Below are 12,997 nucleotides of genomic sequence, written 5' to 3' on the forward strand. Positions count from 1 at the left end.
CCCCTTCGTCGGGGGCTCAAGGAGAGACCGAGGCCGGCCTTGGTGGGTGGAGAAATCTTCATCCTCCCGTGAACATTTGGGGTCACACTGGTCCCCTTCCTCGGGTCGTCCCAGAGGATGGCGGGAGCTGGGGAGGTGGGAGGTCGGTGAGAAGCACAGCTCATCGCTGCCTCTGGCTCGCCATACTGGCAGTTCTGTCTCTCAGGTGACAGATGACAACTGTCAGATGGTCTCCCTGTGAAGCAATAAGCTTCCCCGAAATAAAGGGGCCAGCCAAGCTCCAGAAAACCGCAGTCTGGACAAAACACACAAGCCCGGACAAAATTAAAAGTTCATGAGCAACTGAACAAAGGACCTCGGGGAAATGCAAGGGGTTAAACATCAGCACACAATGTTCGCGACGCCCTTGAACGTACAAGGAGAAAAATCATCTCACATGCCTGGTCAAGGGAAAAAGAAACCATGGGAGAAACAAGTCAGTGTTTTGGTAGAAGAACTAAAAATAATGCCGCGAGAGGTTGGCCCAGCCCAGAAGTGAAGGGAAAGAGAAACGATAGGTAGTAGGTGAAGGCTAGAAGCGAGACAGGGGGAGGGGGCCAGAGCCCGGCCCTTTCGTCTTCCAGGGAGTGCTCCTTTCACAGCCTCAGTCACAGGTCCCCCTGGACACCCTCCTCTGTAAGAACACTGCGGTGAGGAGAATCTAGACTATAAATGAAGCAGAAACAACAGTCTTATCTTAAATATTTTTCTTCATTAATTTTGGCCTTAAATATAAAAAGAAGTGAACACAACCCCAGGGGCCAAGTGGTGCCGGGGGTATTTGCTACGAGACAAACCTCTCCAAAAGAAGGCTTATGGATCAGGCTTATGGAGAGCAGTGTTTGGATGAACAAGAAGTGTGAGAGTGGGAGACTCAGGGACCATATTCGAATCCAACTTAAAGGTGAGCACACCTGGATGGGATGGCTATTTCTCACCTCAGCTCAGATCTTAAAGAAAGGAATGCAATAGTTGGAATTAAAGGCAGAACTAGCTAATATGTTCATCATTCATAATGTCCAGTTTCCTCATTGGTGCCAGTTTTGTGCTCAGAAAGCCGCATGGGTGCATTTCCGAAAAGGGGCGCCATGATTGCAATATTCCATCTATGGCTTCATCATAAACCTCATTGCACCACAGGCCTTTTTCACCAGAAAGGTAGGCTGCAGACTTCAAGCAAGGAAGACTCCTTGTGTCTAAGGCCTTTTAAACTTCACGGTTATAAAAAGGTAGACCCAACTGTTCTGGCATGAGGGAAGAGATTTTGTCCAAAAGTTGTAAAAATGTTTAGAATTATAATTATTCTACAAGGTTTATAATGTATGGGGTACCAGTTATGGGTGAAGCACTATTTCAAGTGCTCTGCATATGGTGAGGATGCCTTGAATGCTCTCCAAACCTCTGCAAAGTAAATGTCATCATGCCTACGTTACAGATGGTAAAACTATGGCTCCTAGAAGTTGACAATTTTCCCACGGTCTCCTAGCTAGTCAGTGGGATTTCCAGGTTGGCCTAGGACTGTCTGGTTCCAACACTACAGCCCTTTTCTAGAACAAAAACTCATCACTCCACAACCACACAGAAAAAATTAAATGGCAGATGTCAACTGCATGGTCATCTTTGGTGAAAATCTTTGCTAATCGATTATGTTTTCATTGGAGGTTCAACATTTTAATGGAACACACTCAGTGGGCATAGTCTTCTTACCTGCAAAACACTGTAGTGTAGTTTCCTAGAGAAGATATTTTGAGTTTATAATTTCCAAAGAGAAATGCTCTTTTAAAATTTTTGGCTGAGGGTTTCTTTGTGTCATGAAGATCAACTCCACTGCTAGGGCACAGAAGAGTAAAAATAGATTTCCCATTAGGAACAAGTAGGAGTTGTTTGTCAGCCCGAAGGAAATTCTTTCATTCTTTTCCTGCTTTCGTTCTTTTTCTGCCAACAACTAAGTCATGCTCATCAGAGAGTGGGTCAGAGCCAACTTCACGTACGGGTAGAGTAGGTGGTTACCTACAAGAGATGACTTCAGAGATGTGAGGACAGGGGTGTTAATCCCAGGCAAGTCTTGAGAGCAACAGCCAACCAGGAACCCCATCTCCCAAAAACAAAGGAGAAAAAGTTTAGCTTTGATGAATGTATCCAGAATTAAAAATTTTCAGAAAATCTAGAAATAAGCTCTCTTCACTGCAAACGTGCAAGTTTCATGTCATTGTCAAAGTAAAGTTGTATTTTAATTACATAAAGGGACAAGGGACCAGTTCACCATTTTCATTTTCAAGACTCAGTGCCTATAAAGCACTAAATCTGCTCCAAGTAAACTAAACATCTCCTACTAAACTTCTCTCCATATGGATACCTAAAACCCCACTATTAGCAATTAGTGTTGTTTCCACTCCAGAGAGACCCTGGGTCCCAAGAAAACATTTGGCAAAGGGAGAATACCCAACCTCAACCCACGTGTAGAGCTGAGGGGAGAAAGAAGTAGGGACAAACTTTACTGACCTACTCTTTTGCCCTAGGCCAGTCCCTAATTCTATAAAATTTGCTAGGGCATCATAAACATTATGAAATTCTGTGATTCTAAGAAACCATCTCTCTGTTTTGAATCTTTAAAGAATCCACTGGAAGTCACAGTCTCCCCCTCCCCAGGAATAAAAAATACACCCAGCTGTACACTGGAAAAACAGTACATTCAATTTTAGAGTGTTGACTAATTTCTGAAGCCCAGGGTAAGATCAGATAATTCTCCTATTGTATAAACAAAGAAGGAGCGAGCCGGAGAGAAGTGCTTTGCTCAAAGTCACTCAGTTAGTGGCAAAGCAAAGATGAGAGCTGAAGTATTCCACAGCCACTGAAAGAAACATCCCCATCAGATTCCCACCTGTCAAACATTTCAGCAAACACAATAGTAAGGTTACTCTATTCAGGAAGAAGTTTGTTTAGCTCAGCCAAACTTATTTTCTTTTTCAACAGATGAAGTAAACCAGATTCAGAACTCTACTTTTTTTTTTTTTACATATGGGGCATGGGACCCTGCTAACTGAAATAGTTGGTGTGCGGTAGTGATGAAAGGGGGATGTAAAATTAAAGGAACAATTTGAATTTAAACCAGAAACATGCTGCTGACGTAAAAAAACAAGTTAGCTATTTTATTTTATTTTAATTTTTTTTTTTCTTTTTTCTTTTTTTTTTTTTTTTTTTGCGGTACACGGGCCTCTCACGGTCGTGGCCTCTCCCGTTGCGGAGCGCAGGCTCAGCGGCCATGGCTCACGGGCCCAGCCGCTCCACGGCATGTGGGATCCTCCCGGACCGGGGCACGAACCCGCGTCCCCCGCATCGGCGGGCGGACTCTCAACCACTGCGCCACCAGGGAAGCCCTAGAATCTGTTTTAATCAATCTGGTATAGATACAGTTTTAAAATAAAGTCACATTAAATGCGGGTGGAACGGAAATCCAGTTTTCTTACCCATAAAACAAGTGGTCCAGACACACTGAGATCTGAGATTGCTTCCAGAACTAATATGGGAGTGCCAAGAACTGGGGCCTTGTGCCACATCATAGCATATAATAGTTCTCAAATAATATCACAGGTGTGGTGAATGAATAAATAGTGGGATTTTATAATATAAAAATACCAAGGAATTGTGTTCCTATCTAATGACAATTTATAACAATGTTGTTTTTTTTTAAATCCAATAATCCTCAAATATGTTATCTTCGTCTGATAGGTTATCAGGTATTTATCTTCCTGACCTGAATTCATGCTCTTGGCACTGTGTTCATTCTTAGCACTGCAGCTGATGACGAGTTGGAGAAAGAGACTGGAAGAGGATGCCTGTTTACTGTCTCTCCTATTGGTCGAGGTCCTGCCTGCTGTTCTGGAGACTGACCACAGTCTACTTTGAACTTCTTTTGGAGTCTCTTAGGGAAACCCAACTTCTTTGAAAACGATAACTTTTAACTAATGATGTCTCCTTTTTTTTTTTTTTTTTTGGCTGTAAATCTAGAAAAACTGAGGCAACAAAAGGAAAAAGTATCATCCGAGATTTACTCTGCTTCAGCTCTGCGTGCCTAACGGTAAAAGTAGTTTAGTGTTAAAGAAGTCCTTTTAGCACTTCAAGGATCAGCTCCATAGGGATTAAGAGACAGTAATAAACTCTGTCCAACAGCACTGTAATTGTGGCAGGAGCGCTCCAGAAAGCCCCTTGAACAGATCCAGGAGAATTTCAGAAGCCCAGGGCAAGGGTCTTTGCCTCATCCTAATTCTCTCTCTTAAAAAACATCTATTATAGGGCTGGGCAAACATTTTTATAAAGGATCAGATAGGAAGTGTATTACTTTGGGGGCCATTTGGTTTTTGTCACAATTACTCAGCTCTGCTGTTGTAGTGCCATAGGCAATACATAAATGAATGAGCAGAGCTATGTTCCAATAAAACTTTATTTACAAAAACAGGCAGCCAGACTGGATTTGGCTCACAGGCCATAGCTGGCTGACCCCTGACTGACTGATCACGGAGTGTTGAGATGTATGGTAATACCAGCATGTGGGGATTCTCTAAGATTCTCACCCAACCTCTCCCCACCCTTTCTTTCTTTGGCAGCACCATGCAGCCTGTGGGATCTTAGTTCCCCGACCAGGGATCAAAACTGTGCCCCCTGCATTGAGAGTGCTGGTTCCTAACCACTGGACTGCCGGGGAAGTCCCAGACCCTGTTTTTTTAAAACAATATTTTGTTTTCTTTCTCATTATGAAAATGAGACATGATCACTGTAAAAACTTACAGAAAAATAGAAAAGATAAAATAAAAATGATGCAAGAGGGAGGAGATATGGGGATGTATGTATATGTATAGCTGATTCACTTTGTTACACAGCAGAAACTAACACACCATTGTAAAGCAGTTATACTCCAGTAAAGATGTTTAAAAAAAATCATCCATCAAACATACCACTTTTTAATATTTTGAGATATTTTGTTTTGTTTGGGATTTTGTTTGGTAGAATCAAGATAATGCTGTATTTACAGTAAGTGCAAATTTACCTAATTCTCGCATTTTTACGCTAATTCCTACGTAAGTTTAGACTAATTTTACTAATTTCTACTTTATAGATTATTTTTTCAGGAGCCATGAGAAACTCTAGCGATATCACTTCTCTCACACTTACAGTTAGAGGTTTTGGTGCTTGAGATTTGGAGCAACTTACACAGAGAAGGGAGTGGAAAGGATACTGCCTAGTGACTGCCAATAATACATTCCAGTAAGGTCAGGGTGTAGAACAGCTCCGGAGAGAAGGAGTGTGTGTGTGTGTGTGTGTGTGTGTGCGTGTGCTTGTGTGTGCACACGCAGGCACGTGCGTGTGTTGGGGAAACAACTTGTTACTAATATAGTTTCCTGAGGCCCCTGTTAAAATCTCTATGTTATAATAAGCCTGTCAGGAAATTCTGTATAGGTAGTGTACAGTCCAAGCTTTGAGAAGCACTGTGGGTTCACAGGGTTCAGGACATGCCACCCCCAAATACAGCCCTTTGGCACACTGAATATTTTAAGCTGAAGGAGTTTGAGAAAACAGCAGCAGCAGGAAGGTCACTCTGACCTTCTCTCACCATCCGCCCCTGAGACAGGTCATAAAACCCTCATGTGAGAAGTGCCCTCCCTACACTCAGGAAAGGAGCATCCTTATCTCCAAAGACAAAGAGACGCCAAGAAGAATGCAAACAGACAGGCCTTGCTAATTTTCCCCCAGTTCAGTATGCTAACCTCACACTCCTTAACCTATCATATTCCTCCACGAGGGTCCATGCTCCATCAAACCCAGCACAAAAATACTCAGCTAGCTGTTTCTTCAGGTCCTTAGGAAGGCTCCATGTCGTGTAAAAATGCGTATGTATAAATTTATATGTTTTTCTCTTGTTAATTTGTCTTTGTCAGTTTAATTTTCAGACCCAGCCAGGGACCTTAACAGAGTCAAGGAAAACCTTTCCCTCCCCTGCAGGGTATATGAGAGAGCGGATTCCTATATTGAGGAAGCTTTGACCATTCTATCACTTCAGGTCGGGACTCTCTCTAGCTCAGATGACCCCCCTTTTTTCCTCTTGCCCAACTTGGTCATTTATCTAATCATCAGTATCCACACCAGGGAAGGTAAGGAGTTCTGATTTAATGAGTTTACAGGAGGCGATTTGTAAAAGCTGATGCCTAAAAATACAGGTGCTTGGATTTTTGTGTGGCTTTCACATCTCACCTACTGTCCTGCTATGTTCCTAAAATAAAGTTATCTCTACTGTGTTGCTGAAGAGGGGTGAACTTCTTGAGGGAACAAATGGGGAATCACAAAAAGACTTTGGACGGGAATGAACTAAGCTAGACACAAAGATAAAGAATGGAAATAAGTGTAATAAGCGTCTGTTACTTTGTAGGGTAAAAATGATAAGTTGGAGAGAGGTTTCCTCTCTGGCTCATGTGAGATCATATTTGCTCAATAAGTTAGTAATACAAGGAAGCTGTAGTGATAGTGTTTTTAATGTAGAGAATTTAATTTTTAAAAGAATTTGGAAACCAGAGACTTGCAGTGGCATTGATGAGAACACAAGCTTTGCCATCAAGCAGTCCACGATTGAGAGGCTGCTCCATCCCATAGTATCCCTTGACCATAGTCATGTCCCTTCTCACTTCTGCTTGCCTGTCTGGGGAATATAGAGATGATAGATGATAGTATCTACCTCTGGGTTGCTGAAAGGATAAAATGAGATAACCGCTGAACATCCTGGTGGCTAATCTAGAATAAATGCAGAATAAATGCTGCTATTGTTTATAATAGAATCAGTGAGGTAATTACAAATTCTCCTTGCCTGTTCATTCTTGCAGGCATTTTATTGACATTTTACTTGCCATAGTTTGTTTCTGTATATGTGTAAAGGTAATAAGACAATTATGCTATAAATTGCACCATTAATTCACTCCAACTCGACTTCCCTCAAATTAATACTAATTAGTGATGTTTACTTGTAATTTCAATAGAAGTTAGAGTGATGTTTGCTTTGCAATACCACTGGCAGGGAAAAAATCAGTTTTTTGTTTTTGTTTTTTTAAAGAATAAATGGAGAAAGCTAATATAAAGTGAAGATGAAATAATGACTTCAAGCATTTATTCAATCGTGTTGCATGCTGCTTCTTAACAATAAAAATTTCATTTACTACGCGTGCCAGGCAGAAGGAAGACTCCTCTGGCCTGGTGCACCAAATAAGGATAGAAAAGACAGAAAACTCAGTCTTGTCACTCTCGTGGAGCGCCATGCTCGTTAAAAGTAAATAAATTAAAAAAATTAATCTCGAATCTGTTTCCAAAATGTTCAATAATGTGAGTCTACCCTAACAACACAGGACACGTCAATCATCTATTTAAATTGTTTAAGGAAGAAAGCTCAATTTGGGAGGGGTGGGGGAGTTGGCTGTTTGTATATTGGCAACATGGTTTATTATTTTCAAAAATCATTGGTGTTCTATCCATTCTAGTGGTGAAACGATCCAAAAGGCTCCCCTTGTACAGAAATCAGGATTTTCCAAACGTGAAACGATCCAAAAGGCTCCCCTTGTACAGAAATCAGGATTTTCCAAACGTGCCACCCACAAGAGTCACCTGTTTAGACATACTTTCCCAGACAGCTCCAGGGACTCAGCATGTCGAGTCGGTGGCTCCAGTCATCAGACAAGTTTGGGCAACACTTCCCTGCAGTGGTTCTCAGCCCTGACCTGTACTGGAGTCTCCTGGAGAAGATAAAAAGCAGCCGCAGCAGCAACTGATGCCTAGCCCCCATCCCAGACAAAGTAAATCAGCATCTCTGGAGTTGGCCTGGCCACTGATGAAAATTTTCCAAATGCTACCCAGATGACGTTAACCATCTCAGACCCCGTCCGGAGGTCCCCTCCAAGGCAACCTGCATCAGAACAAGAGCTTCGTTGAAGGCTGACAAGGCTCTTCTAGTGCCTCTCAACAGAACACATACCTTTTCACCCCAGGGAGGATAGATTTTTTGCTCCCCTCTCTCTCTTCCCATCACATCACCACCACCAAAAGCAACTCACAGTCTTTTCAGAGGTCTTTTTCTTTACATTCTTGGCCATTGGAAGCCAAGTGAAGAGGGACAGGGTGAGGTAAACCTATCCATTCAAAAATCATTTATTAAAGTATGTTAAACAGTGTCACTGCTCTTACGCAATCAAATGCCCCGGAAAACTTTAATTGGCAGATTCTGTTTCATGTCCCATCATCAAAAACATGAAGGATCACTAGCATTCACATCCGTGAATTCATTTAGACAGTTTTCTTTAATTAACGATGAAGACACTACAGTTCTAAGTACCAGACAGAATCGGGGGGGAGGGGGGGGATAAAAACTGAAAATAAGCATAACACTATAAAGAAAACTTGAAAAAAGTGAATCTAAATAAAAATATATACCTGGCCTGGTATCCATTACATATATACATAATACATATGTTATACACATATATACAATAAATGTTTTGGTAGCAATACAGACCATGCATTGGTCCTTTTGAACACAGATGAAGTAGCACCATAAGCAGCACCACCATCTTAAGATGATAAACCAAACTGCACATTCATTAAATGAAAAAATATATATGTATTTAATTTGGCCCACCCTGTAGCCAAGACGTGTAAGGAAAGAACTTTGTAAGAAAAATGGTTCCGGGAACTACATTTTTAAGCCAATAACAAAGTTCTAAAAAGAAAAAAAAAAAAAAGCACTAAAGATGTCTATACAAATACAGACAAGTTTTCCTGTTTACTGAATTTGTCCTATCATGTGGCATATCGGTTAACACTGGGAAAATTAACAACAAAAACAAAGAGAGAGATTTAAATGCCAGGTGAATAGCCAAAGTCTATAATACCAGATCTCTTGGTATATACATCACAGATGCCGTCGTCAATGAACTAGGAAAGGAAGACAACCCTCCCGCTGTGCCCTATGTTTTTCTAATCGTATTAGCTAATTCTAAGCCCTTGATTACTGATAAATTTCATTAAGAGTAGGGTCAAACACCTCCAACATCATTCCACCACTTCCCAGCACCTAATTTGATGCTCTGGTTACAAGTAGGGAAGGAATCCAGTATGCCATCTGACCCACACCTTCTCTATCCATCCTTAGGAGACTGATTTACAGAGCTATAGAAGGACCCTCATGATCTTCTCTGACCTGGCTTTGGAAATGACCAACGGCACCAAGTGTTTAACCCCTTGATGGTCTACTGACCACAGGGCTCTGTTTGCCCTCCAGGACTAAGCTCACAGAGTGGAGGTCGGTCTCTTACATCTGGCAAGGTCCTATTTCCTCACATCCCTAGAAGTGTATGCTTCTTCCTCTCGAATTTCTCAGCAGCCTATATAAAGGCAGCATTCATACTGCAACTAACATACATGAGGTCCTAGGAACACTTACTCCCCTGTCAAGTCCTTGCAGAGGAGCAAGTTTCTATCTGGTCTCTATCCATTCTCCTTCCCATGCCTTCCAGAGGGTCCTGTCTCTCCCCAGTCAAGGTCTTAATTCCTGCAGTGTTTCTGGTTTCCATGCCTCCTCGTGTGACGGAGTGACCTACAGAGCCCTGACAAAGCAGTTGGAACATTGCACATTAATCTCATTTTTCGTGGCTCTGTTATCAGTGGATGATGAGCTCCCCTCCCCCATTTTGAAACCATCTGCAGTGAGTAAAAATGAAAGTTTTCAACTACAAGGCGTATTGCATTCAGGATGCAAGATTGAACAAAACAGGGCCTCGGTATTGTCAAATACTGTTTCTTACAGTTTAGTAAAGCTGTTTAATACTTTAAACGTCTCAGATTTAAAAGACAGCTAGGAGGCAAGTGTCAGCGAAAGAAAAGTTAAAAATCTCTACTTCTGGCTAGATGATGTTTAGAAAATCCATTTTTGCAGTCAACGTAGATGAGTCAAGAGAGTCCCTGACCTTTGAAAGTTAGCAAGAAACAGCCACAAATGTAACATCAGTACTGAATTGTCATTATTGACTCAGGTGGTTGATCATTAATGGAGTCTCTTCACTTTTAGCTGGTTCTAGGACTTTTATTTCCTTTTGCTCAGAATAAAGATATCATCAAAGTCATGGAACATATTTGTTCTTTCCACAAAGGAGAATTTAAAAACTCTGCCTAAGTCTCTAAGAAAGAACACTGTAAAAGGTTGGTCTCAGGAAGAAAAGCCACTAACTTACAGGTTAACCAGAGGCCACTAGAAGTCCCATTAATGTAAGCCTTTGGCTGGCCTACAAATACTTTGAAATGGATAAAAGCCAAGTCTCCTGAATAGGAACAGAACATAAGGACTTCGCAGCTAAAGGTCAACCCCTCATGTGGACAGAGCAAGAGTTTCTGCCTTAAATACCAGCAACTTCCAGTTTTAAATGAGTGAAGTTTGATACCACCAGAAAACCCAGCTCGGGGACCACTAGAAGCAGCTTAAATAAGAATGCCTACCTTGATACTGTTTGACTCAACAAAACGTCGGTGAAACAGAAACCAAGAGATGGCTTTTTCCAGTCTGGTTCATTTCTTGCTCTCACCCAGAGTATGCTGATAACCCCACATGCAGAGGTATCTTGCTAATACATATTCAAAGTTTAGGTTCCTTGAGAAATAATAACTACCTTTACAGGAAAATGGGTGGGGCTGACTTTGTTCACTGATTTCTCTTTAATTATTTGTCTTCAACGGAAGAGAGTGGACAGCTTGTCTCCTTCCTACACAAGCAAGAGTATGAGTCAAAACACTTGAAAAATGAAAGTCTGACTAAGAAAGTCTTTTTCATAAAGAGTAAAAAAAAAAAAAAAACAAAAAAAACCTTTCATATCAAATTTTGAAAATCGGTAGTGTTCTCTCCTAATAGGAAATGATGTCATTCAGTAAGTTCCTTGAAAACAATGGATTCTTATGACTACAGACCTATTTATCTTAGAAATTGATGAGCATGCAAACGATTAGAATCTGCAACAATGAACATTGTACACGAGTCTGTGAGGTACATGCCATCCGGCTGAGTTAACAGTCACACAGGCCTCAGCAGGGTGAGGGGTTCCATTGATCTCCACTCCCTTTTGAGTAGAGCAGGGGGTACCTGACCCATTGATGAGCAGCCACTGCAATGGCCCCCCAGCCTGGCCCCTTCCTGGCAGCCCCTCTCCCACGCAGGGAGATCAACCCTCAGTGAAAGAAAATGTTGCTCCTCTAAATAGCAGGGCTGGGACTTCCTGATGGAGAGTTTACATGGACTCCGGGGGAGTCTGATACTAGCCTTAATTCACTGAACCTTTAGGAAGTTTCCTGGTCAAAGATTCAAAACTCTGTAGGCAATTTCTTGAAGTACGTCCATTGCCATTTCTTTTTCACCAGGAAAAATTCCAAGATGTGTGTACTTTCCAAACAAGAAAAGGATTAACATTTTCACTGCTGGTTAGATGTTTCCATAGCAGGTCATTATGCTTTGATGTGCTCTCTGTGCCCTGGGTTTTATTAACTAATCACGCATAGGCCAGTAGCCACCAGGGCAAACGGACCAAATTACATTCAGTTAAATAATGTAACACTGGACATTCTCAGAAAATATGAGATAAGAGTCTTAAGGAAAGTGACATGTAGCCCTGGTCATGATAAAAAAAAAAAAACACGTTCTGGAATTTTAATTTCTGGTTAGAAATGAAAGACAAGTATTCACTTGTCTTACATCTTTCTAGAGACAGTGCAGGAAATGAAAGATCCTAACGTGTGCAACGGAAAAAAAAATGGTGGCAATGGAACAGGAAGCTTACAGAAGTGGGGGAGGGGAGAAGAAAAGATCAACAGTCTCTAGTTTATTATGAATAGAAAGAAATTTCCAGAATTTACAAACACCCACATTGTTCATTCCAAAGAGAGCTTTTGATTCGAAGGGATCACCCATGTCGCCTCCTCTTTACAGTATATACAATGGAAGACACTGATTGCCTTTTCTTGTAATTTTGCTTCCATTCAATTGCCAATTTTAAGCTGACACTTGAAAATACCCAGTAGAATATATCCTTCTTCAGTTTAATTAATATGGCCTATTGCCTTACAGAAAAAAAAAAATACAAAATTAAGATCAATTCTTGTAAGGATCTCAGCTCATCAGGGCTATATTACAAGAGATAGTATCAGCAAATAGAACTATACAACTGAGAACCATCTATGGCGCTATGCTTCTTATTATATTACTTTTCTGAATTACAATCTTAAAACAAGGATCGTACCCTATTCTACTCTTGTTAGCCTTGTTTTAAGCATTTGCTCCACTCTTTACAACAGAACATTGTATACCTCAGTTCCACATCCCAAAAAAAGATGTGCTGTAAGAAAAGTTACATTTTAATTAAAAAAATTACACTTATAAATCAAAAACCTATGTTAAATATTTAATACTCTCTCCACCCAAAGCAAACAGTTCCGTATGAAATAATTTACAATGATGCTCTCTCGTACACGGTTTCAGCAGCAGATGAAATGTGTCTTGTAAATGCAATGAGCGTAAACCCATTCTCTTGTGGCACGGTGGGGGGCACATCAGCTCATGTGGCCAGCTAAGTCCTTAAGGTTGAAGATGAAGTTTATGCAGACTCATTGTTCTGGTGTCACAGTGCTTTTTTCTTGGCACGATATAGAACGTGCAGTTCAGTCAACAAACTCCTGAGGATTGTGTAAAGTAAACAAACTGAAATGGGTGCATCGTACCATCTACTGAGGAGGAAGATGTGAGGTCCTGGTTGTGAATCATGAAATATTTAGAGTCTGGGTACCCATGAGTTAGAGGAGGATTTGCTGAGGTCATTTAGGTCTTCATTCTGAAAAGGAAAACGAAAGAATTCGTCACCACGGGCATCTCAAAACGCACGTTTGATAGCTT

At 41.1% G+C, this 12,997-nt stretch overlaps 1 protein-coding gene across 1 annotated transcript in view; it reads right to left on the bottom strand.

The window, feature by feature from the left end:
* Positions 1–11,909: 11,909 nt before the first annotated feature.
* The window catches only part of IRS1 (insulin receptor substrate 1), a 71,534-nt gene continuing 70,446 nt past the window's right edge, over positions 11,910–12,997 (bottom strand). Inside the window, exon 2 of the mRNA XM_007126998.4 lies at positions 11,910–12,935. The gene's annotated coding sequence lies outside the window, so the exon portion shown is untranslated. The remainder of the gene's footprint in view (positions 12,936–12,997) is intronic.

This window comes from Physeter macrocephalus, chromosome 2 (genome assembly GCF_002837175.3).
Source record: "Physeter macrocephalus isolate SW-GA chromosome 2, ASM283717v5, whole genome shotgun sequence".
Classification (NCBI taxonomy): Eukaryota; Metazoa; Chordata; class Mammalia; order Artiodactyla; family Physeteridae; genus Physeter; species Physeter macrocephalus.